This window comes from Peromyscus maniculatus, chromosome 14 (assembly GCF_049852395.1).
Source record: "Peromyscus maniculatus bairdii isolate BWxNUB_F1_BW_parent chromosome 14, HU_Pman_BW_mat_3.1, whole genome shotgun sequence".
Taxonomy (NCBI): domain Eukaryota; kingdom Metazoa; phylum Chordata; class Mammalia; order Rodentia; family Cricetidae; genus Peromyscus; species Peromyscus maniculatus.
The window spans coordinates 81,567,815-81,592,616 of NC_134865.1; the positions used below are offsets into that span (position 1 = coordinate 81,567,815).

The 24,802-nt window shown below is 39.8% G+C and overlaps 1 long non-coding RNA gene, 4 other non-coding genes and 8 pseudogenes across 42 annotated transcripts in view; all 13 read left to right on the forward strand.

Moving 5' to 3' along the window:
• Nucleotides 1-24,802, forward strand: part of LOC107402472 (uncharacterized) — a 147,610-nt gene that overhangs the window by 48,791 nt on the left and 74,017 nt on the right. For 34 of the 38 annotated variants that reach the window (XR_013044511.1, XR_013044522.1, XR_013044501.1 and 31 more), the window contains 17 exons: nucleotides 1,075-1,178; nucleotides 2,128-2,166; nucleotides 3,744-3,837; nucleotides 4,574-4,654; nucleotides 5,724-6,538; nucleotides 8,001-8,914; nucleotides 9,580-9,682; nucleotides 10,431-10,511; nucleotides 11,581-12,395; nucleotides 13,850-14,763; nucleotides 15,429-15,531; nucleotides 16,280-16,360; nucleotides 17,429-18,244; nucleotides 19,713-20,627; nucleotides 21,293-21,395; nucleotides 22,144-22,224; nucleotides 23,293-24,108. This is a non-coding gene — a long non-coding RNA (uncharacterized LOC107402472). Of the gene's footprint in view, nucleotides 1-343; nucleotides 465-1,074; nucleotides 1,179-2,127; nucleotides 2,167-3,743; nucleotides 3,840-4,573; nucleotides 4,655-5,723; nucleotides 6,539-8,000; nucleotides 8,915-9,579; nucleotides 9,683-10,430; nucleotides 10,512-11,580; nucleotides 12,396-13,849; nucleotides 14,764-15,428; nucleotides 15,532-16,279; nucleotides 16,361-17,428; nucleotides 18,245-19,712; nucleotides 20,628-21,292; nucleotides 21,396-22,143; nucleotides 22,225-23,292; nucleotides 24,109-24,802 lie in introns of all 38 variants that reach the window. The other 4 variants (XR_013044512.1, XR_013044514.1, XR_013044515.1 and 1 more) reach the window with 4 other exon arrangements.
• Nucleotides 1,373-1,449, forward strand: LOC121822597 (small nucleolar RNA SNORD113/SNORD114 family; annotated as a pseudogene).
• Nucleotides 4,027-4,104, forward strand: LOC121822589 (small nucleolar RNA SNORD113/SNORD114 family; annotated as a pseudogene).
• Nucleotides 4,963-5,034, forward strand: LOC143268600 (small nucleolar RNA SNORD113/SNORD114 family). The gene has a single exon (XR_013044643.1). It is a non-coding gene; the product is annotated as a small nucleolar RNA SNORD113/SNORD114 family (small nucleolar RNA).
• LOC143268588 (small nucleolar RNA SNORD113/SNORD114 family) lies at nucleotides 8,281-8,357 on the forward strand (annotated as a pseudogene).
• On the forward strand, nucleotides 9,883-9,960 carry LOC143268571 (small nucleolar RNA SNORD113/SNORD114 family; annotated as a pseudogene).
• LOC143268601 (small nucleolar RNA SNORD113/SNORD114 family) lies at nucleotides 10,820-10,891 on the forward strand. The gene has a single exon (XR_013044644.1). It is a non-coding gene; the product is annotated as a small nucleolar RNA SNORD113/SNORD114 family (small nucleolar RNA).
• Nucleotides 14,130-14,206, forward strand: LOC143268589 (small nucleolar RNA SNORD113/SNORD114 family; annotated as a pseudogene).
• LOC143268572 (small nucleolar RNA SNORD113/SNORD114 family) lies at nucleotides 15,732-15,809 on the forward strand (annotated as a pseudogene).
• Nucleotides 16,669-16,740, forward strand: LOC143268602 (small nucleolar RNA SNORD113/SNORD114 family). The gene has a single exon (XR_013044645.1). It is a non-coding gene; the product is annotated as a small nucleolar RNA SNORD113/SNORD114 family (small nucleolar RNA).
• On the forward strand, nucleotides 19,994-20,070 carry LOC143268590 (small nucleolar RNA SNORD113/SNORD114 family; annotated as a pseudogene).
• LOC143268573 (small nucleolar RNA SNORD113/SNORD114 family) lies at nucleotides 21,596-21,673 on the forward strand (annotated as a pseudogene).
• Nucleotides 22,533-22,604, forward strand: LOC143268603 (small nucleolar RNA SNORD113/SNORD114 family). The gene has a single exon (XR_013044646.1). It is a non-coding gene; the product is annotated as a small nucleolar RNA SNORD113/SNORD114 family (small nucleolar RNA).

Below are 24,802 nucleotides of genomic sequence, written 5' to 3' on the forward strand. Positions count from 1 at the left end.
TTCTATCTATTCATCATCTATCTATTGATCCATCTTTGGATCTATTAATCACCTATAACCTATATGATATTATCTGTCATTAGTATTTTCCTTTTCCCATGTAACTACAGCAGCAATGACACTATCATAAATAGAGGAAAACCATATTGTTATTTCAATTCATGAAGTCATAGAGAAGGAAAGCGAGGGCTCTCTGTTGTGAAATAAATGGATGGTTAATCCAGTTCCATATCAAGCTCTAGAATGCAAATCAACTGAACCATTCATGTTTTTAAACAGTGATAGTATTTATTTATTTAGACACACTATGGTATAATACCATTTCTGTTCTGTTTTCTTGAAGTTTCAGGGATAAAGCATCCCATATGCCTCCAGATGGCACCTTATATATTTACATTTGACAGACAAATGTCAGGAACAACTTCTTTTACCTACCTTTACTCAGAAGATTTAACTTTCCCCTGGTGAGTAGGGGATGTTTAGCTATACAGACACTTGGACCATTCTTGTTTCTTATGGTTTTGTCTGGTGTTCAATTGTAGGAAAGTCAATACTTCTCACACTGTAAATGACTCTTTGACTTTGCCAGTGAGCTTAGTATACAGCAAAAATGAGGTTTGTCCCAATCAGTGTTTGTTGAGCGGGGCTTGGCTACAAAACTCTGTGTATAAACTGAGCCTTCCTCCCTACCCATTCATTTAATAATTCTGTCTTTGTATTGCTTTGTACTCCTCAGATAGACACATAAACACCTGTCATGCCCAGGTATTCAAGGAAGGGGGCTTCCCTCTCTAATCCTACTTGCTGAAATCTGTGCTCATAGCTGCTGGCTTCACAGTTCATTGTGCATCTTATCTTTAGTACTTATGGGAGGAAAGGTTGACATTATGAAACTTTTTAAATGTTAGTATAAGAATATTGCTAAAATCATTACACGCTTAAATGAATTATTCCCAAATACTTAAATGCTGTTCAGTGAAAGTACAGAGCTATTACCACAGTGTCACAAACATCTATAGAAAAAGTTTTACAAAGCTTACATTAGTTAAGTCATGAAATTTTCATCATCCACAGTGCTCATCCCTCAGAAGGAATGGCTTCAGTCTGCTTTAAACACTGGGTCACGCCCATAATCCCTACACTTAATCTCAGTGCTTATATGAAGACCCAAATCCTGTGTGAGTAATATTTAAAATTATTGTCTTGTTTTGTTCAACGATGCTCTATGTTATTATAGAGTATAGCATGTATCTTAGCAAGGGGTTTGGTTATTCCAAAGAGCAAAATATAATCAGAGGTACATTTATTGTTTTGAATCTATGTGTTAAAACAACAAACATACACACGTTACTAGAGAAGAGGAAGGTTAATATGGACCGATGATGACCAAATCTGGGTTGGCAATATAAGTCACGGACGATGACTACAATTCTGGTGTCTGAGGTTCACATCACCACACATCCTATGTTCCCTTCTTAGCTAGGAGATACATGTTAGGCATGTGAGCACATGCTGTCATTTAGAATCAGACAGTTTCATGCATTTTCTTAGTAGATCAATGAAACATGATATAAATATTCACACAAATAAATGATAATAAAAATTTCCAGCATTGATTAAGTAGTAAGTAAATATTTTGCCACTAGTGATACTACTAGTAATGCAGAAATTATGGAAATCTGTTAAGAAATAATTGCATAAAGATGTATATAAGCTTTATCCAAGTTCACAAATGAAGTATAATTAATGGATATAACCCCAGTGGGGTTCAAGATCTTAATTTTAAATCTCACTTGATCTCTTAAGACACCATCATAACAATGAGAATCTTAAATAACAAATATTGAAAGGAGAAATGTAGAAATACCTTGTTAGAGCCAGGCAGTGGTGGTGCACGCCTTTAATCCCAGCACTTGGGAGGCGGAGCTACAGCGGATCTCTGTGAGTTCAAGGCCACCCTGGTCTACAGATTGAGATCCAGGACAGGCACCAAAAACTACACAGAGAAACCCTGTCTGAGGAAAGGAAAAAAAGAAATAATTTGTAAAATATCAATCTTTTTATTATCTTCCTTCCTTTGAACTTCCTGAATGGATGATGACTGACATATTACTTCCTGGCTGAGAGGTCCACGGTTCCCCTGTCCACATGTATAAGGGAACTGATGTAAGTGGAGTCAAATTTTTTATTTTGCTATAGGTAGCCTTGGTAAGACACTCACGTCTTGGTAAAGTGTTGTAGGTTGTTTTAGTCTTTTGTGGGGCAGGCCACCCAGCTTCCAAATAAATCACACATGGAAGCCTATTCTTACTTATAAATAGCCGGCCTTAGCTTGGCTTGTATATTGACACCTTTCCTTAAATTTACATTATCCAATCTACCTTATGCCTCTGGGCTTTTCCAGTTCTCTTAGTTGTGTAAACCTCGCCCGTACTCGGTGGTTTGCTGTTTAGCTGGGTGGCTGTCACCTGATATCCTTCTCCTTCTCTTGCTCCTTCTGTCTACCTCTGCCAGATTTCTCCTTTTATTATTTATCTCTGCCTGCCAGCCCCATCTGTCATTCTTCTGCCTTGCATTTGACCATTCAGTTGTTTATTAGACCTTCAGGTGTTTTAGTCAGGTACAGGAGCAGAGCTTCACAGATTAAACAAATGCTATGTAAACAAAGGTAACACACCTTAAAATAATATTCTATAACAGTAAAGGCATGCAGAGGCTGCTGTTATGCCACCTCTGACTTTGTATCAATTTGACATTACCATGAACACAGTGTTGAGGACTTCCAAAATTATGACAAAAGACAGAGCGTCAATATGGCACAAAATATGTTAGATATCTTCATAACATTTGATTTTGTGCTATGATTTTGAAATGAAGTCATATAACTATTATAAGTTATAGATATAGGTAATAAATATAGGAATTTTGAGCGAGGAAAAGGCATTGTTGTTCAGTGATGCCCACTCATTATGTATGATCCCTGGATCATGATTAAGGACTAGGAGTCTAAGGCTCACACCAGATCACATGTAGTGTGAAATTATGATATAGAAATATGACATAGTATAATGTGTTATCATAATATTTATGTTCATGTGTTTTCCTCACAATTACATAATTAGAGGAAGATATAATAAATTAGAGGTGAAACATTCTCCAAAATAATAACAAGTAGTAGAATTAACAGTGTATATACCAAAGTACAGAAATCCACTCTTATTGAATTTCCAGGTATAATCCATGGTTGTGCATGCTGTGTTCTCATTGAAATGGTGGTCAAAGTTCTTGTTAGGTTTAGAACTGGGTCTCCTGTGAAATTTTCTTACGAAGAATGTATCATAATTTTATATTCTTAGATGAGTTAAAATTTGTTTAATATTTCTGTCTTTGTACCTGTTTGTACTCCCCAGAGGGAACACAACCACTCATCATGCTCTGGTAATCAGAGAATGTGTCCTTATCTCTCTGAGTCCTACATCCTGAAATCTGTGCTCATAGCTGACTTCATGGTTCATTTTGGGTTTTTGCTTTAATACTTAAAGGGAGAAAAGTTTGATATTATGACTTTTTAAAAATGTTTATAAAAATATTGCTAAAATCATTGCACACTTAAATGAACCACACAAAAAGACTTACATTTTATTCAGTGAAATTGCATAGCAATTACCACAGGATCACAAACATCTACAGAAAAAGTTTTACAAAGCTTACATTAGTTAACATGAAATTTTCATCATCCACAGTGCTCATCTCTCAGAAGGAATGGCTTCAGTCTGCTTTAAACACTGGTCCACTCTCTTCACTTCCTCTTGGTGTTTACATGAAGAACCAAAATCGGTGTGAGTAATATTCAAAATATTTTTTTTGTTTTGCTTAATGGGATATTCTATGTTATTTATAGAGTATGGATGTATATGAGCAAGGGAATAAGTATTCTGAAGAATATGAAATGACAAGTGCTTTTGTTGTTAATTAATGTGTTAAAGAATAACATGCACATATTACTAGAGAAGAGGAAGGCTAATAAGGACCGATGATGACCAAGTCTGGGGTGGCAGTATAAGTCACGGACGATGACTACAATTCTGGGTGTCTGAGGTTCTCATCACCATACATGCTATGTGCCCCTGTTAACCGGGCAATAAACGTTAGGCATGTGGAGCCCGTACTGACATTATAATCAAGCAGTTTCATGAGTATTAGTGGATCGGTGAAGCATTTTATAAATATTCACACAAATATCAATGAAAACAAATTTTTGAGGCATAGATCAACTAGTAAACAAATATTTTTACCACAAATGCTACTGCTACATGTGGAACCTCTGGAAGTGTGTTAACAAGTATTAGTATAAAGATGTATATAAAATTAATCCAAGTTCACATGGGAAGTATGCTTAATGGATTAAGCCCGGTGGGGATAAAGACCTTAATTTTTAAATCTTACTTGATTTCTTAAGACACTATCATAACAATGTGAATCCTAAATAACAAATAGTGAAAGGAGAAAGGTAGAAATCATTTGATAAATACCAATCTTTTTATTATCATTCTTCCTTTGTACTTCCTGGAAGGATGATGATTGACACCGTGTTTCCTGGCTGGGAGGTCCGTGGTTGCCCTGTCCCCATGTGTTGAGGATCAAGGGAACTGATGTAAGTGGAGTCAAGATTTTTGTTTTGCTTTGGGTGGCCTTGGTCACACATTTAGGTTGTCTTGGTAAAGGCATGCATAGGCTCCTGTCAGGCCATTGAGACTGCGTGCTCAATTAAACATGACCAATGAGCACCGTGTTGGGGATTTCCAAAATTAAGTAGGAAGACAGAATCAGGGTGGCACAAAATCTGTTGCATAATTTTAAAACAAATCCAGATTTTGTGACTTGTTAAAGGACTACTGCGAGTGAGGCGGACAGTTAGGTGATACATACATAGAAAGTGTGAGAGAAGGGAAAGGGCAGTGTTGGATCAGTGATGACCACTGATGATGATTGATCCGTGGAGCATGACTACAGGCCTGAGTGTCTGAGCTTCACACCAGAACACATGTAGTGTGGAATTGTGATAGATGTCAGGTGTAGTGCGTGATAGTGTATTATCATGGCATTTTTGTTCATGAGTTTTCATTACATTCACATAATTAAAGTCAAATAAAACACGTGAGAGGGGAAGGGATTCTCAAATAATACCATGTAGTAATGCTAAGAGTACATATACATATATACATCAAAGTTAAGGAACCCATTAGTAATGGATTTCCAGAGGTGTAATCCCTTGGCTAAGGCTGCTTGGTGCTGTTTGCCATGACAGTCAAGTAAAGCAGGGGGTAACCAGGCTACAATCCACAGCCCAAGAGATACTAGGTATGAAGGAGGACCTTAAGAGAGATAGATGTACATGGCCCCTCCTGGGAAGGGGAAATAAATAAGAACTCCTGAGTGAATTGCCAACCTGGGAGGAGGGGTGGAGATAAGCGGAGGTGGGAGGAGAACAATGAGGGAAGTAGATGGTGGATTTGGGGGAGGGAAAGAGATGGAGAGACATGAAAGAGATGTCTTCTTGATGGAGCGAGCCATTATGGGGTAAGGAAGAAACCTCGTAGAAGGGAAATTCCCAGGAATCCACAAGGATGAGCCCAGCTAATACTCCGAGCCATAGTGGAGGGGGTGCCTCAACTGGCCTTCTCCTCTAATCAGATTGATGACTACCCTAATTGTCATCATAGAACCTTCATCCAGTACTAATGGAAGCAGATGCAGAGATCCACAGCTAAGCACTTTGTGGAGCTCCCGGAGTCCAGTTGAAGCAAAGGAGGAGAGATTATATGAGCAAAGGGGACAAGATCATGATGGGGAAACCCACAGAGACCTGAGCTCATGGGAGCTCACTGACTCTGGCCTGACAACTGGGGAACCTGCATGGGACCGAACTAGGCCCCCTGAATGTGGGTGACAGTTGTGTGACTTGGACAATTTATGGGGCCACTGGCAGTGGCACCAGGACTTATCCTTCGTGCACGAACTGGCTTTTTGGAGCCCATTCCCCATGGAGGGATGCCTTGCTCAGCCTTGATGCAGCAGCTTGGTCCTGCCTGGCCTTGATATGGCGGACTTCCTTGACTCCCCCTGGGAGGCCTTACCCTCTCTGAGGACTGGATAGGAGGTTGGGTGGAGGAAAATTGGGGGTGGGTGGGAGCAGCGGGCAGGGGAGAGGGAACTGTGGTTGGTATCTAATGTGAAAAAAGAACTCTTAAATTAAAATAAATAAACACATAAAATGATAAATTGTTGGTCAAAATACTTGTTAAGGTTAGAACCGGGTCTCCCGTGTACTTTCTCAAGAAGAATGTATCAAAGTTTTGTATTCGTAGATGAGTGAAATAAAAAAGAAACAACACAAGGATTATTGTATAGAACATGATTTTGTGATTTTGTGTATAATCCATTCTTCTTTTCATCTCTCTGGATATTCCTGAGTTGCCCTTCCTTGTGGATCACGATGTCTACGGCGAGCCTAGGGTCTTGGGAGCACAGTGACCAGGTAAGGACAGTCTATTTTCCTGTGTTACTCCGACTGCTTCTCCTTATTCTTAAATGAATTACACACTGCTCGAGAAGGACACATCCAGTTGAAGACAGATACAAAATATCATGGACACAGTTTCTTAATATCATTAACTTTAACATAAATCTCATGACACACTGAATCAAAGAATTGATCTAAAGTATTCTTAAGAAGTGCTCTAAAGCATATTTAATGACATATTTGATTCCTTGTATTTATCTGTATCTCTTTTTCTCTCGATCCATGTATCTGTCTATCCATCTTGAACTATAATTCCATCATTAATGTATGTATATATGTATCCTATCTATCTATCTATCTATCTATCTATCTATCTATCTATCTATCTATCTATCTATCTATCTATCATCTATCTATCTATCCATCCATCCATCCATCATCTATCATATCCATGATAACATCTGTCTTTTTTATTGTACTGTTTCTGTTGAATCACAGCTGCATTGACACTCTAATAAATACAGAAACAGGGTATGGTTATCTCAAGGTTTGAAGCCAAAATGGAAGCTAGTGAGGACCTGCTGTTGCCAAACAGGTGGATGGTTCATCCAATCCCAGACTCTTTAGAAGACCAATTCAAGGGAACCACTCAGGTTTTTACAAGGTGGTTCTATTTATTTATTTATTAAGACACACTATAGTATTATACCACTTCGGTGCTGTCTCCTTGACGTTTCTGGAATAAAGAATCCCATATGCATCCAGACGGCTCTTTGAATATTTACATTTGACAGACAGCTGCGGAGACTGAGTCAGGATCTACTTGCCTTCTACCTAGGTGCACTCAGAAGATTTAGCACTTCCCGTCGAGTAGGGAATGCGTAGCTAGACAGACACATGGACCAGTTTTGTTTCTTACGGTTTTATCTGGTATTCAGTGGTAGGAAAGTTAATACAGCTAACACTGTAAGTGACTCTTTGTAGCTTCGGCTACAGCGAACATGAGGCTAGTCTCAATCAGTGTTTGTTGAGCGGGGCTTGGCTACAAAACTCTGACTCTAGACTGTGCCCCCCTATCTCTCCATTCATTTCATATTTCTATCTTTGTACTGCTAGACACACTGGACTCAGCTAGACACACAATACCTGTAATGCTCAGTTTATCATGGAATAGGTGTTTATCTCTGAGTTCTATATCCTTCCATTTTTTCTCATGACTGCTGGCTTCATGGCTTATTGTAGGACTTTGCTTTAAAACTTAGTTAAGGGAGGAAAGGTTGACATTAGTAAATTCTTCAATCTTTATTATTCAAATGTTGCAAAAATCATTACACATTAAAATGAATCAAACCCAAAGACGTCAATTTTTTTAAGTGAAAAAAAATAAATAGCTATTACCACAGATTCACCAACATCTATAGAAAAAGATTTACATACTTAACACATAGTTAAAGTATTAAATTTTCATCATCCACAGTGCTCGTCCCACTGAAGGAATGGCTCAGTCTGCTTTAAACACTGGGCCACACCCATAATCTCTACACTTATTCTCAGTGCTCACCTGAAGTCCAAATCCTGTGTGAGTAATATTCAAAATTATTGTCTTGTTTTGCTCTATGTTATTATAGTTTAGAGCAGAGGTTAGGTAATCTGGAAAAAAAAAACCAAAATAAAATCAGAGGCACTTTTATTTGTTAATGAATTACTGTGTTAAATAACAAACACACACATATTACTAGAGAAGAGGTAGGCTATCACGGACCAATGATGACAATTCCCCTGCGGCGATATAAGTCACGGACGATGACTACAATTATGGGTGTCTGAGGTTCTTTCTCATCATAACACATCCCATTTGCTCCTGTTAGCCTGGACAAACCACTAGGCTTGTGGAGTACATACTGTTCATTAGAAGCATGCACTTTGATGAAATTTCTTAGTGGATCAATGACATGATATAAATATTCACACAAATACAAATGTAAATAAATATGGTGGCATTGATCAATGAGTAGATAACTGTTTTACTACAAATGCTACCGCTACTGCTTGTAGATACTCTAGAAATCTATTAAAAGTTAATTGGCTTAAAGATGTATATAAACTGCATGCAAGTTCACATAGGAAGTATAATTAATGGATTAAGGCCCAGTGAGGGTCAAGACCTTAATCTTATATCTCACGTGATTTCTTAAGACACTCTCATAACAATGTGAATCCTAAGTAACGAATAGTGAAAGGAGAAACGTAGAACTCAATTTGAAAACTGTCAATGTTTTTATTATCTTCTCTGCTGTGTAATCCCTGGATGGATGATGATTGCCACCTTGTTTCCTGGCTGGGAGGTCCACGGTTGCCCAGTCCTCATGTGTGAGGATCAAGGGAACTGATGTAAGTGGAGTCAAGATTTTCGTTTTGCTATGGGTGGCCTTGATGAGACACCCCTCTCTTAGTAAAGTGTCGTTTTTTGTTTTTGTCTTTTCTGGGGGGCCCCCCATCCGGTTACCAGGTCAAGCACACATGGAGGCTTATACCAAATTATAAATATCTGGCCTTAGCTTGGCTTATTTCTTGCCAGATTTCCTTCACTTTAAATGATGCCATCTACCTTTTGCCTCTGGGCTTCTCATGTTCTCTTACTTCTGGAAATCTTACTCTTACTTCATGTCTTGATTTGTAGCTGGGTGGCTGGCCCCTGATGTCCTCCTCCTCCTCTGGCTTCTTCTTTCCACCTCTCTCAGACTTCTCCTTCTATTTTTCGCCTCTCCCCCCACCCGGAACCCTGCCTATGCTTTCTTCTGCCTTGCTAGTGGCCATTCAGTTGTTTATTAGACCATCAGGTGTTTTAGACAGGCACAAGAACAAAGCTTCTCAGAGTTAAACAAATGCAACCTAAACAAAAGTAACACACCTTAAACCAAATGATACTCTACAGCATTTCCCATTTTTCTTGTAATGAAAATTAAGGTTTTTACTTTAACCTTGTCACCATCGTTTACAGAGAAAGTTTTACAAAGCTTGCATGAGTTAAGTCATGAAATTTTCACCATCCACAGTGTTCATCCCTCAGAAGGAATGGCGTCAGTCTGCTCTAAACACTGGGCCATACCCAAAATCTCTACACTTCCTCTCGGTGTTTACATGAAGACCCAAAGCTATGTGAGTAATATTCAAAATTACTCTATTGTATTGCTCATGGGATGCTCTGTGTTGTTATAGAGTATAGAATGTATCTGACCAAGGTATTTGGTTATTTGTTCCCGAAGAACAAAATTACATCAGAGGCACATTTATTATTAACGGATTCATGTGTTAAATAACGCCCATACACACATTACTAGGGAAGAGGAAGGCTAATATGGACCGATGATGACCAAGTCTGGGGTGGCAGTATAAGTCACGGACGATGACTACAATTCTGGGTGTCTGAGGTTCTCATCACCATACATGCTATGTGCCCCTGTTAACCGGGCAATAAACGTTAGGCATGTGGAGCCCGTACTGACATTATAATCAAGCAGTTTCATGAGTATTAGTGGATCGGTGAAGCATTTTATAAATATTCACACAAATATCAATGAAAACAAATTTTTGAGGCATAGATCAACTAGTAAACAAATATTTTTACCACAAATGCTACTGCTACATGTGGAACCTCTGGAAGTGTGTTAACAAGTATTAGTATAAAGTTGTATATAAACTTAATCCAAGTTCACATGGGAAGTATGCTTAATGGATTAAGCCCCAGTGGGGGTCAAGACCTTAATTTTTAAATCTTACTTGATTTCTTAAGACACTATCATAACAATGTGAATCCTAAATAACAAATAGTGAAAGGAGAAAGGTAGAAATCATTTGATAAATACCAATCTTTTTATTATCATTCTTCCTTTGTACTTCCTGGAAGGATGATGATTGACACCGCGTTTCCTGGCTGGGAGGTCCGTGGTTGCCCTGTCCCCATGTGTTGAGGATCAAGGGAACTGATGTAAGTGGAGTCAAGATTTTTGTTTTGCTTTGGGTGGCCTTGGTCACACATTTAGGTTGTCTTGGTAAAGGCATGCATAGGCTCCTGTCAGGCCATTGAGACTGCGTGCTCAATTAAACATGACCAATGAGCACCGTGTTGGGGATTTCCAAAATTAAGTAGGAAGACAGAATCAGGGTGGCACAAAATCTGTTGCATAATTTTAAAACAAATCCAGATTTTGTGACTTGTTAAAGGACTACTGCGAGTGAGGCGGACAGTTAGGTGATACATACATAGAAAGTGTGAGAGAAGGGAAAGGGCAGTGTTGGATCAGTGATGACCACTGATGATGATTGATCCGTGGAGCATGACTACAGGCCTGAGTGTCTGAGCTTCACACCAGAACACATGTAGTGTGGAATTGTGATAGATGTCAGGTGTAGTGCGTGATAGTGTATTATCATGGCATTTTTGTTCATGAGTTTTCATTACATTCACATAATTAAAGTCAAATAAAACACGTGAGAGGGGAAGGGATTCTCAAATAATACCATGTAGTAATGCTAAGAGTACATATACATATATACATCAAAGTTAAGGAACCCATTAGTAATGGATTTCCAGAGGTGTAATCCCTTGGCTAAGGCTGCTTGGTGCTGTTTGCCATGACAGTCAAGTAAAGCAGGGGGTAACCAGGCTACAATCCACAGCCCAAGAGATACTAGGTATGAAGGAGGACCTTAAGAGAGATAGATGTACATGGCCCCTCCTGGGAAGGGGAAATAAATAAGAACTCCTGAGTGAATTGCCAACCTGGGAGGAGGGGTGGAGATAAGCGGAGGTGGGAGGAGAACAATGAGGGAAGTAGATGGTGGATTTGGGGGAGGGAAAGAGATGGAGAGACATGAAAGAGATGTCTTCTTGATGGAGCGAGCCATTATGGGGTAAGGAAGAAACCTCGTAGAAGGGAAATTCCCAGGAATCCACAAGGATGAGCCCAGCTAATACTCCGAGCCATAGTGGAGGGGGTGCCTCAACTGGCCTTCTCCTCTAATCAGATTGATGACTACCCTAATTGTCATCATAGAACCTTCATCCAGTACTAATGGAAGCAGATGCAGAGATCCACAGCTAAGCACTTTGTGGAGCTCCCGGAGTCCAGTTGAAGCAAAGGAGGAGAGATTATATGAGCAAAGGGGACAAGATCATGATGGGGAAACCCACAGAGACCTGAGCTCATGGGAGCTCACTGACTCTGGCCTGACAACTGGGGAACCTGCATGGGACCGAACTAGGCCCCCTGAATGTGGGTGACAGTTGTGTGACTTGGACAATTTATGGGGCCACTGGCAGTGGCACCAGGACTTATCCTTCGTGCACGAACTGGCTTTTTGGAGCCCATTCCCCATGGAGGGATGCCTTGCTCAGCCTTGATGCAGCAGCTTGGTCCTGCCTGGCCTTGATATGGCGGACTTCCTTGACTCCCCCTGGGAGGCCTTACCCTCTCTGAGGACTGGATAGGAGGTTGGGTGGAGGAAAATTGGGGGTGGGTGGGAGCAGCGGGCAGGGGAGAGGGAACTGTGGTTGGTATCTAATGTGAAAAAAGAACTCTTAAATTAAAATAAATAAACACATAAAATGATAAATTGTTGGTCAAAATACTTGTTAAGGTTAGAACCGGGTCTCCCGTGTACTTTCTCAAGAAGAATGTATCAAAGTTTTGTATTCGTAGATGAGTGAGATAAAAAAGAAACAACACAAGGATTATTGTATAGAACATGATTTTGTGATTTTGTGTATAATCCATTCTTCTTTTCATCTCTCTGGATATTCCTGAGTTGCCCTTCCTTGTGGATCACGATGTCTACGGCGAGCCTAGGGTCTTGGGAGCACAGTGACCAGGTAAGGACAGTCTATTTTCCTGTGTTACTCCGACTGCTTCTCCTTATTCTTAAATGAATTACACACTGCTCGAGAAGGACACATCCAGTTGAAGACAGATACAAAATATCATGGACACAGTTTCTTAATATCATTAACTTTAACATAAATCTCATGACACACTGAATCAAAGAATTGATCTAAAGTATTCTTAAGAAGTGCTCTAAAGCATATTTAATGACATATTTGATTCCTTGTATTTATCTGTATCTCTTTTTCTCTCGATCCATGTATCTGTCTATCCATCTTGAACTATAATTCCATCATTAATGTATGTATATATGTATCCTATCTATCTATCTATCTATCTATCTATCTATCTATCTATCTATCTATCTATCTATCATCTATCTATCTATCCATCCATCCATCCATCATCTATCATATCCATGATAACATCTGTCTTTTTTATTGTACTGTTTCTGTTGAATCACAGCTGCATTGACACTCTAATAAATACAGAAACAGGGTATGGTTATCTCAAGGTTTGAAGCCAAAATGGAAGCTAGTGAGGACCTGCTGTTGCCAAACAGGTGGATGGTTCATCCAATCCCAGACTCTTTAGAAGACCAATTCAAGGGAACCACTCAGGTTTTTACAAGGTGGTTCTATTTATTTATTTATTAAGACACACTATAGTATTATACCACTTCGGTGCTGTCTCCTTGACGTTTCTGGAATAAAGAATCCCATATGCATCCAGACGGCTCTTTGAATATTTACATTTGACAGACAGCTGCGGAGACTGAGTCAGGATCTACTTGCCTTCTACCTAGGTGCACTCAGAAGATTTAGCACTTCCCGTCGAGTAGGGAATGCGTAGCTAGACAGACACATGGACCAGTTTTGTTTCTTACGGTTTTATCTGGTATTCAGTGGTAGGAAAGTTAATACAGCTAACACTGTAAGTGACTCTTTGTAGCTTCGGCTACAGCGAACATGAGGCTAGTCTCAATCAGTGTTTGTTGAGCGGGGCTTGGCTACAAAACTCTGACTCTAGACTGTGCCCCCCTATCTCTCCATTCATTTCATATTTCTATCTGTGTACTGCTAGACACACTGGACTCAGCTAGACACACAATACCTGTAATGCTCAGTTTATCATGGAATAGGTGTTTATCTCTGAGTTCTATATCCTTCCATTTTTTCTCATGACTGCTGGCTTCATGGCTTATTGTAGGACTTTGCTTTAAAACTTAGTTAAGGGAGGAAAGGTTGACATTAGTAAATTCTTCAATCTTTATTATTCAAATGTTGCAAAAATCATTACACATTAAAATGAATCAAACCCAAAGACGTCAATTTTTTTAAGTGAAAAAAAATAAATAGCTATTACCACAGATTCACCAACATCTATAGAAAAAGATTTACATACTTAACACATAGTTAAAGTATTAAATTTTCATCATCCACAGTGCTCGTCCCACTGAAGGAATGGCTCAGTCTGCTTTAAACACTGGGCCACACCCATAATCTCTACACTTATTCTCAGTGCTCACCTGAAGTCCAAATCCTGTGTGAGTAATATTCAAAATTATTGTCTTGTTTTGCTCTATGTTATTATAGTTTAGAGCAGAGGTTAGGTAATCTGGAAAAAAAAAACCAAAATAAAATCAGAGGCACTTTTATTTGTTAATGAATTACTGTGTTAAATAACAAACACACACATATTACTAGAGAAGAGGTAGGCTATCACGGACCAATGATGACAATTCCCCTGCGGCGATATAAGTCACGGACGATGACTACAATTATGGGTGTCTGAGGTTCTTTCTCATCATAACACATCCCATTTGCTCCTGTTAGCCTGGACAAACCACTAGGCTTGTGGAGTACATACTGTTCATTAGAAGCATGCACTTTGATGAAATTTCTTAGTGGATCAATGACATGATATAAATATTCACACAAATACAAATGTAAATAAATATGGTGGCATTGATCAATGAGTAGATAACTGTTTTACTACAAATGCTACCGCTACTGCTTGTAGATACTCTAGAAATCTATTAAAAGTTAATTGGCTTAAAGATGTATATAAACTGCATGCAAGTTCACATAGGAAGTATAATTAATGGATTAAGGCCCAGTGAGGGTCAAGACCTTAATCTTATATCTCACGTGATTTCTTAAGACACTCTCATAACAATGTGAATCCTAAGTAACGAATAGTGAAAGGAGAAACGTAGAACTCAATTTGAAAACTGTCAATGTTTTTATTATCTTCTCTGCTGTGTAATCCCTGGATGGATGATGATTGCCACCTTGTTTCCTGGCTGGGAGGTCCACGGTTGCCCAGTCCTCATGTGTGAGGATCAAGGGAACTGATGTAAGTGGAGTCAAGATTTTCGTTTTGCTATGGGTGGCCTTGATGAGACACCCCTCTCTTAGTAAAGTGTCGTTTTTTGTTTTTGTCTTTTCTGGGGGGCCCCCCATCCGGTTACCAGGTCAAGCACACATGGAGGCTTATACCAAATTATAAATATCTGGCCTTAGCTTGGCTTATTTCTTGCCAGATTTCCTTCACTTTAAATGATGCCATCTACCTTTTGCCTCTGGGCTTCTCATGTTCTCTTACTTCTGGAAATCTTACTCTTACTTCATGTCTTGATTTGTAGCTGGGTGGCTGGCCCCTGATGTCCTCCTCCTCCTCTGGCTTCTTCTTTCCACCTCTCTCAGACTTCTCCTTCTATTTTTCGCCTCTCCCCCCACCCGGAACCCTGCCTATGCTTTCTTCTGCCTTGCTAGTGGCCATTCAGTTGTTTATTAGACCATCAGGTGTTTTAGACAGGCACAAGAACAAAGCTTCTCAGAGTTAAACAAATGCAACCTAAACAAAAGTAACACACCTTAAACCAAATGATACTCTACAGCATTTCCCATTTTTCTTGTAATGAAAATTAAGGTTTTTACTTTAACCTTGTCACCATCGTTTACAGAGAAAGTTTTACAAAGCTTGCATGAGTTAAGTCATGAAATTTTCACCATCCACAGTGTTCATCCCTCAGAAGGAATGGCGTCAGTCTGCTCTAAACACTGGGCCATACCCAAAATCTCTACACTTCCTCTCGGTGTTTACATGAAGACCCAAAGCTATGTGAGTAATATTCAAAATTACTCTATTGTATTGCTCATGGGATGCTCTGTGTTGTTATAGAGTATAGAATGTATCTGACCAAGGTATTTGGTTATTTGTTCCCGAAGAACAAAATTACATCAGAGGCACATTTATTATTAACGGATTCATGTGTTAAATAACGCCCATACACACATTACTAGGGAAGAGGAAGGCTAATATGGACCGATGATGACCAAGTCTGGGGTGGCAGTATAAGTCACGGACGATGACTACAATTCTGGGTGTCTGAGGTTCTCATCACCATACATGCTATGTGCCCCTGTTAACCGGGCAATAAACGTTAGGCATGTGGAGCCCGTACTGACATTATAATCAAGCAGTTTCATGAGTATTAGTGGATCGGTGAAGCATTTTATAAATATTCACACAAATATCAATGAAAACAAATTTTTGAGGCATAGATCAACTAGTAAACAAATATTTTTACCACAAATGCTACTGCTACATGTGGAACCTCTGGAAGTGTGTTAACAAGTATTAGTATAAAGTTGTATATAAACTTAATCCAAGTTCACATGGGAAGTATGCTTAATGGATTAAGCCCCAGTGGGGGTCAAGACCTTAATTTTTAAATCTTACTTGATTTCTTAAGACACTATCATAACAATGTGAATCCTAAATAACAAATAGTGAAAGGAGAAAGGTAGAAATCATTTGATAAATACCAATCTTTTTATTATCATTCTTCCTTTGTACTTCCTGGAAGGATGATGATTGACACCGCGTTTCCTGGCTGGGAGGTCCGTGGTTGCCCTGTCCCCATGTGTTGAGGATCAAGGGAACTGATGTAAGTGGAGTCAAGATTTTTGTTTTGCTTTGGGTGGCCTTGGTCACACATTTAGGTTGTCTTGGTAAAGGCATGCATAGGCTCCTGTTAGGCCATTGAGACTGCGTGCTCAATTAAACATGACCAATGAGCACCGTGTTGGGGATTTCCAAAATTAAGTAGGAAGACAGAATCAGGGTGGCACAAAATCTGTTGCATAATTTTAAAACAAATCCAGATTTTGTGACTTGTTATAGGACTACTGCGAGTGAGGCAGACAGTTAGGTTATACATACATAGAAAGTGTGAGAGAAGGGAAAAGGCAGTGTTGGATCAGTGATGACCACTGATGATGATTGATCCGTGGAGCATGACTACAGGCCTGAGTGTCTGAGCTTCACACCAGAACACATGTAGTGTGGAATTGTGATAGATGTCAGGTGTAGTGCGTGATAGTGTATTATCATGGCATTTTTGTTCGTGAGTTTTCATTACATTCATATAAATAGAGTCAAATAAAACACATGAGAGGGGAAGGGATTCTCAAATAATACCATGTAGTAATGCTAAGAGTACATATACATATATACATCAAGTTAAGGAACCCATTAGTAATGGATTTCCAGAGGTGTAATCCCTTGGCTAAGGCTGCTCGGTGCTGTTTGCCATGACAGTCAAGTAAAGCAGGGGGTAACCAGGCTACAATCCACAGCCCAAGAGATACTAGGTATGAAGGAGGACCTTAAGAGAGACAGATGTACATGGCCACTCCTGGGAAGGGGAAATAAATAAGAACTCCTGAGTGAATTGCCAACCTGGGAGGAGGGGTGGAGATAAGCGGAGGTGGGAAGAGAACAATGAGGGAAGTAGATGGTGGATTTGGGGGAGCAAAAGAGATGGAGAGACATGAAAGAGATGTCTTCTTGATGGAGCGAGCCATTATGGGGTAAGGAAGAAACCTCGTAGAAGGGAAATTCCCAGGAATCCACAAGGATGAGCCCAGCTAATACTCCGAGCCATAGTGGAGGGGGTGCCTCAACAGACCCTCTCCTCTAATCAGATTGATGACTACCCTAATTGTCATCATAGAACCTTCATCCAGTACTAATGGAAGCAGATGCAGAGATCCACAGCTAAGCACTTTGTGGAGCTCCCGGAGTCCAGTTGAAGCAAAGGAGGAGAGATTATATGAGCACAGGGGACAAGATCATGATGGGGAAACCCACAGAGACCTGAGCTCATGGGAGCTCACTGACTCTGGCCTGACAACTGGGGAACCTGCATGGGACCGAACTAGGCCCCCTGAATGTGGGTGACAGTTGTGTGACTTGGACAATTTATGGGGCCACTGGCAGTGGCACCAGGACTTATCCTTCGTGCACGAACTGGCTTTTTGGAGCCCATTCCCCATGGAGGGATGCCTTGCTCAGCCTTGATGCAGCAGCTTGGTCCTGCCTGGCCTTGATATGGCGGACTTCCTTGACTCCCCCTGGGAGGCTTTACCCTCTCTGAGGACTGGATAGGAGGTTGGGTGGAGGAAAATTGGGGGGTGGGTGGGAGCAGCGGGCAGGGGAGAGGGAACTGTGGTTGGTATCTAATGTGAAAAAAGAACTCTTAAATTAAAATAAATAAACACATAAAATGATAAATTGTTGGTCAAAATTCTTGTTCAGGTTAGAACCGGGTCTCCCGTGTACTTTCTCAAGAAGAATGTATCAAAGTTTTGTATTCGTAGATGAGTGAGATAAAAAAGAAACAACACAAGGATTATTGTATAGAACATGATTTTGTGATTTTGTGTATAATCCATTCTTCTTTTCATCTCTCTGGATATTCCTGAGTTGCCCTTCCTTGTGGATCACGATGTCTACGGCGAGCCTAGGGTCTTGGGAGCACAGTGACCAGGTAAGGACAGTCTATTTTCCTGTGTTACTCCGACTGCTTCTCCTTATTCTTAAATGAATTACACACTGCTCGAGAAGGACACATCCAGTTGAAGACAGATACAAAATATCATGGACACAGTTTCTTAATATCATTAACTTTAACATAAATCTCATGACACACTGAATCAAAGAATTGATCTAAAGTATTCTTAAGAAGTGCTCTAAAGCATATTTAATGACATATTTGATTCCTTGTATTTATCTGTCTCTGTTTTTCTCTCTATCCATGTATCTGTCTATCCATCTTGAACTATAATTCCATCATTAATGTATGTATATATGTATCCTATCTATCTATCTATCAATCTATCTATCTATCTATCTATCTATCTATCTATCTATCTATCTATCATCTATCTATCTATCCATCCATCCATCCATCATCTATCATATCCATGATAACATCTGTCTTTTTTATTGTACTGTTTCTGTTGAATCACAGCTGCATTGACACTCTAATAAATACAGAACAGGGTATGGTTACTCAAGGTTTGAAGCCAAAATGGAAGCTAGTGAGGACCTGCTGTTGCCAAACAGGTGGATGGTTCATCCATTCCCAGACTCATTAGAAGACCAATTCAAGTGAACCACTCAGGTTTTTACAAGGTGGTTCTATTTATTTATTTATTTATTTATTAAGACACACTATAGTATTATACCACTTCGGTGCTGTCTCCTTGAAGTTTCTGGAATAAAGAATCCCATATGCATCCAGACGGCTCTTTGAATATTTACATTTGACAGACAGCTGCGGAGACTGAGTCAGGATCTACTTGCCTTCTACCTAGGTGCACTCAGAAGATTTAGCACTTCCCGTCGAGTAGGGAATGCGTAGCTAGACAGACATATGGACCAGTTTTGTTTCTTACGGTTTTATCTGGTATTCAGTGGTAGGAAAGTTAATACAGCTAACACTGTAAGTGACTCTTTGTAGCTTCGGCTACAGCGAACATGAGGCTAGTCTCAATCAGTGTTTGTTGAGCGGGGCTTGGCTACAAAACTCTGACTCTAGACTGTGCCCCCCTATCTCTCCATTCATTTCATATTTCTATCTTTGTACTGCTAGACACACTGGACTCAGCTAGACACACAATACCTGTAATGCTCCGTTTATCATGGAATAGGTGTTTATCTCTGAGTTCTATATCCTTCCATCTTTTCTCATGGCTGCTGGCTTCATGGCTTATTGTAGGACTTTGCTTTAAAACTTACTTAAGGGAGAAAAGGTTGACATTAGTAAATTCTTCAATCTTTATTATTCAAATGTTGCAAAAATCATTACACATTAAAATGAACCAAACCCAAAGATGTCAATTTTTTTAAGTGAAAAAAAATAAATAGCTATTACCACAGATTCACCAAATTCTATAGAAAAAGATTTACATACTTAACACATAGTTAAAGTATTAAATTTTCATCATCCACAGTGCTCGTCCCACTGAAGGAATGGCTCAGTCTGCTTTAAACACTGGGCCACACCCATAATCTCTACACTTATTCTCAGTGCTCACCTGAAGTCCAAATCCTGTGTGAGTAATATTCAAAATTATTGTCTTGTTTTGCTCTATGTTATTATAGTTTAGAGCAGAGGTTAGGTAATCTGGGAAAAAAAAAACCAAAATAAAATCAGAGGCACTTTTATTTGTTAATGAATTACTGTGTTAAATAACAAACACACACATATTACTAGAGAAGAGGTAGGCTATCACGGACCAATGATGACAATTCCCCTGCGGCGATATAAGTCACGGACGATGACTACAATTATGGGTGTCTGAGGTTCTTTCTCATCATAACACATCCCATTTGCTCCTGTTAGCCTGGACAAACCACTAGGCTTGTGGAGTACATACTGTTCATTAGAAGCATGCACTTTGATGAAATTTCTTAGTGGATCAATGACATGATATAAATATTCACACAAATACAAATGTAAATAAATATGGTGGCATTGATCAATGAGTAGATAACTGTTTTACTACAAATGCTACCGCTACTGCTTGTAGATACTCTAGAAATCTATTAAAAGTTAATTGGCTTAAAGATGTATATAAACTGCATGCAAGTTCACATAGGAAGTATAATTAATGGATTAAGGCCCAGTGAGGGTCAAGACCTTAATCTTATATCTCACGTGATTTCTTAAGACACTCTCATAACAATGTGAATCCTAAGTAACGAATAGTGAAAGGAGAAACGTAGAACTCAATTTGAAAACTGTCAATGTTTTTATTATCTTCTCTGCTGTGTAATCCCTGGATGGATGATGATTGCCACCTTGTTTCCTGGCTGGGAGGTCCACGGTTGCCCAGTCCTCATGTGTGAGGATCAAGGGAACTGATGTAAGTGGAGTCAAGATTTTCGTTTTGCTATGGGTGGCCTTGATGAGACACCCCTCTCTTAGTAAAGTGTCGTTTTTTGTTTTTGTCTTTTCTGGGGGGCCCCCCATCCGGTTACCAGGTCAAGCACACATGGAGGCTTATACCAAATTATAAATATCTGGCCTTAGCTTGGCTTATTTCTTGCCAGATTTCCTTCACTTTAAATGATGCCATCTACCTTTTGCCTCTGGGCTTCTCATGTTCTCTTACTTCTGGAAATCTTACTCTTACTTCATGTCTTGATTTGTAGCTGGGTGGCTGGCCCCTGATGTCCTCCTCCTCCTCTGGCTTCTTCTTTCCACCTCTCTCAGACTTCTCCTTCTATTTTTCGCCTCTCCCCCCACCCGGAACCCTGCCTATGCTTTCTTCTGCCTTGCTAGTGGCCATTCAGTTGTTTATTAGACCATCAGGTGTTTTAGACAGGCACAAGAACAAAGCTTCTCAGAGTTAAACAAATGCAACCTAAACAAAAGTAACACACCTTAAACCAAATGATACTCTACAGCATTTCCCATTTTTCTTGTAATGAAAATTAAGGTTTTTACTTTAACCTTGTCACCATCGTTTACAGAGAAAGTTTTACAAAGCTTGCATGAGTTAAGTCATGAAATTTTCACCATCCACAGTGTTCATCCCTCAGAAGGAATGGCGTCAGTCTGCTCTAAACACTGGGCCATACCCAAAATCTCTACACTTCCTCTCGGTGTTTACATGAAGACCCAAAGCTATGTGAGTAATATTCAAAATTACTCTATTGTATTGCTCATGGGATGCTCTGTGTTGTTATAGAGTATAGAATGTATCTGACCAAGGTATTTGGTTATTTGTTCCCGAAGAACAAAATTACATCAGAGGCACATTTATTATTAACGGATTCATGTGTTAAATAACGCCCATACACACATTACTAGGGAAGAGGAAGGCTAATATGGACCGATGATGACCAAGTCTGGGGTGGCAGTATAAGTCACGGACGATGACTACAATTCTGGGTGTCTGAGGTTCTCATCACCATACATGCTATGTGCCCCTGTTAACCGGGCAATAAACGTTAGGCATGTGGAGCCCGTACTGACATTATAATCAAGCAGTTTCATGAGTATTAGTGGATCGGTGAAGCATTTTATAAATATTCACACAAATATCAATGAAAACAAATTTTTGAGGCATAGATCAACTAGTAAACAAATATTTTTACCACAAATGCTACTGCTACATGTGGAACCTCTGGAAGTGTGTTAACAAGTATTAGTATAAAGTTGTATATAAACTTAATCCAAGTTCACATGGGAAGTATGCTTAATGGATTAAGCCCCAGTGGGGGTCAAGACCTTAATTTTTAAATCTTACTTGATTTCTTAAGACACTATCATAACAATGTGAATCCTAAATAACAAATAGTGAAAGGAGAAAGGTAGAAATCATTTGATAAATACCAATCTTTTTATTATCATTCTTCCTTTGTACTTCCTGGAAGGATGATGATTGACACCGCGTTTCCTGGCTGGGAGGTCCGTGGTTGCCCTGTCCCCATGTGTTGAGGATCAAGGGAACTGATGTAAGTGGAGTCAAGATTTTTGTTTTGCTTTGGGTGGCCTTGGTCACACATTTAGGTTGTCTTGGTAAAGGCATGCATAGGCTCCTGTTAGGCCATTGAGACTGCGTGCTCAATTAAACATGACCAATGAGCACCGTGTTGGGGATTTCCAAAATTAAGTAGGAAGACAGAATCAGGGTGGCACAAAATCTGTTGCATAATTTTAAAACAAATCCAGATTTTGTGACTTGTTATAGGACTACTGCGAGTGAGGCAGACAGTTAGGTGATACATACATAGAAAGTGTGAGAGAAGGGAAAAGGCAGTGTTGGATCAGTGATGACCACTGATGATGATTGATCCGTGGAGCATGACTACAGGCCTGAGTGTCTGAGCTTCACACCAGAACACATGTAGTGTGGAATTGTGATAGAAGTCAGGTGTAGTGCGTGATAGTGTATTATCATGGCATTTTTGTTCGTGAGTTTTCATTACATTCATATAAATAGAGTCAAATAAAGCACATGAGAGGGGAAGGGATTCTCAAATAATACCATGTAGTAATGCTAAGAGTACATATACATATATACATCAAGTTAAGGAACCCCTTAGTAATGGATTTCCAGAGGTGTAATCCCTTGGCTAAGGCTGCTCGGTGCTGTTTGCCATGACAGTCAAGTAAAGCAGGGGGTAACCAGGCTACAATCCACAGCCCAAGAGATACTAGGTATGAAGGAGGACCTTAAGAGAGACAGATGTACATGGCCACTCCTGGGAAGGGGAAATAAATAAGAACTCCTGAGTGAATTGCCAACCTGGGAGGAGGGGTGGAGATAAGCGGAGGTGGGAAGAGAACAATGAGGGAAGTAGATGGTGGATTTGGGGGAGCAAAAGAGATGGAGAGACATGAAAGAGATGTCTTCTTGATGGAGCGAGCCATTATGGGGTAAGGAAGAAACCTCGTAGAAGGGAAATTCCCAGGAATCCACAAGGATGAGCCCAGCTAATACTCCGAGCCATAGTGGAGGGGGTGCCTCAACAGACCCTCTCCTCTAATCAGATTGATGACTACCCTAATTGTCATCATAGAACCTTCATCCAGTACTAATGGAAGCAGATGCAGAGATCCACAGCTAAGCACTTTGTGAGGCTCCCGGAGTCCATTTGAAGCAAAGGAGGAGAGATTATATGAGCACAGGGGACAAGATCATGATGGGGAAACCCACAGAGACCTGAGCTCATGGGAGCTCACTGACTCTGGCCTGACAACTGGGGAACCTGCATGGGACCGAACTAGGCCCCCTGAATGTGGGTGACAGTTGTGTGACTTGGACAATTTATGGGGCCACTGGCAGTGGCACCAGGACTTATCCTTCGTGCACGAACTGGCTTTTTGGAGCCCATTCCCCATGGAGGGATGCCTTGCTCAGCCTTGATGCAGCAGCTTGGTCCTGCCTGGCCTTGATATGGCGGACTTCCTTGACTCCCCCTGGGAGGCTTTACCCTCTCTGAGGACTGGATAGGAGGTTGGGTGGAGGAAAATTGGGGGGTGGGTGGGAGCAGCGGGCAGGGGAGAGGGAACTGTGGTTGGTATCTAATGTGAAAAAAGAACTCTTAAATTAAAATAAATAAACACATAAAATGATAAATTGTTGGTCAAAATTCTTGTTCAGGTTAGAACCGGGTCTCCCGTGTACTTTCTCAAGAAGAATGTATCAAAGTTTTGTATTCGTAGATGAGTGAGATAAAAAAGAAACAACACAAGGATTATTGTATAGAACATGATTTTGTGATTTTGTGTATAATCCATTCTTCTTTTCATCTCTCTGGATATTCCTGAGTTGCCCTTCCTTGTGGATCACGATGTCTACGGCGAGCCTAGGGTCTTGGGAGCACAGTGACCAGGTAAGGACAGTCTATTTTCCTGTGTTACTCCGACTGCTTCTCCTTATTCTTAAATGAATTACACACTGCTCGAGAAGGACACATCCAGTTGAAGACAGATACAAAATATCATGGACACAGTTTCTTAATATCATTAACTTTAACATAAATCTCATGACACACTGAATCAAAGAATTGATCTAAAGTATTCTTAAGAAGTGCTCTAAAGCATATTTAATGACATATTTGATTCCTTGTATTTATCTGTCTCTGTTTTTCTCTCTATCCATGTATCTGTCTATCCATCTTGAACTATAATTCCATCACTAATATATGTATATATGTATCCTATCTATCTATCTATCAATCTATCAATCTATCTATCTATCTATCTATCTATCTATCTATCTATCTATCATCTATCTATCTATCCATCCATCCATCCATCATCTATCATATCCATGATAACATCTGTCTTTTTTATTGTACTGTTTCTGTTGAATCACAGCTGCATTGACACTCTAATAAATACAGAACAGGGTATGGTTACTCAAGGTTTGAAGCCAAAATGGAAGCTAGTGAGGACCTGCTGTTGCCAAACAGGTGGATGGTTCATCCATTCCCAGACTCATTAGAAGACCAATTCAAGTGAACCACTCAGGTTTTTACAAGGTGGTTCTATTTATTTATTTATTTATTAAGACACACTATAGTA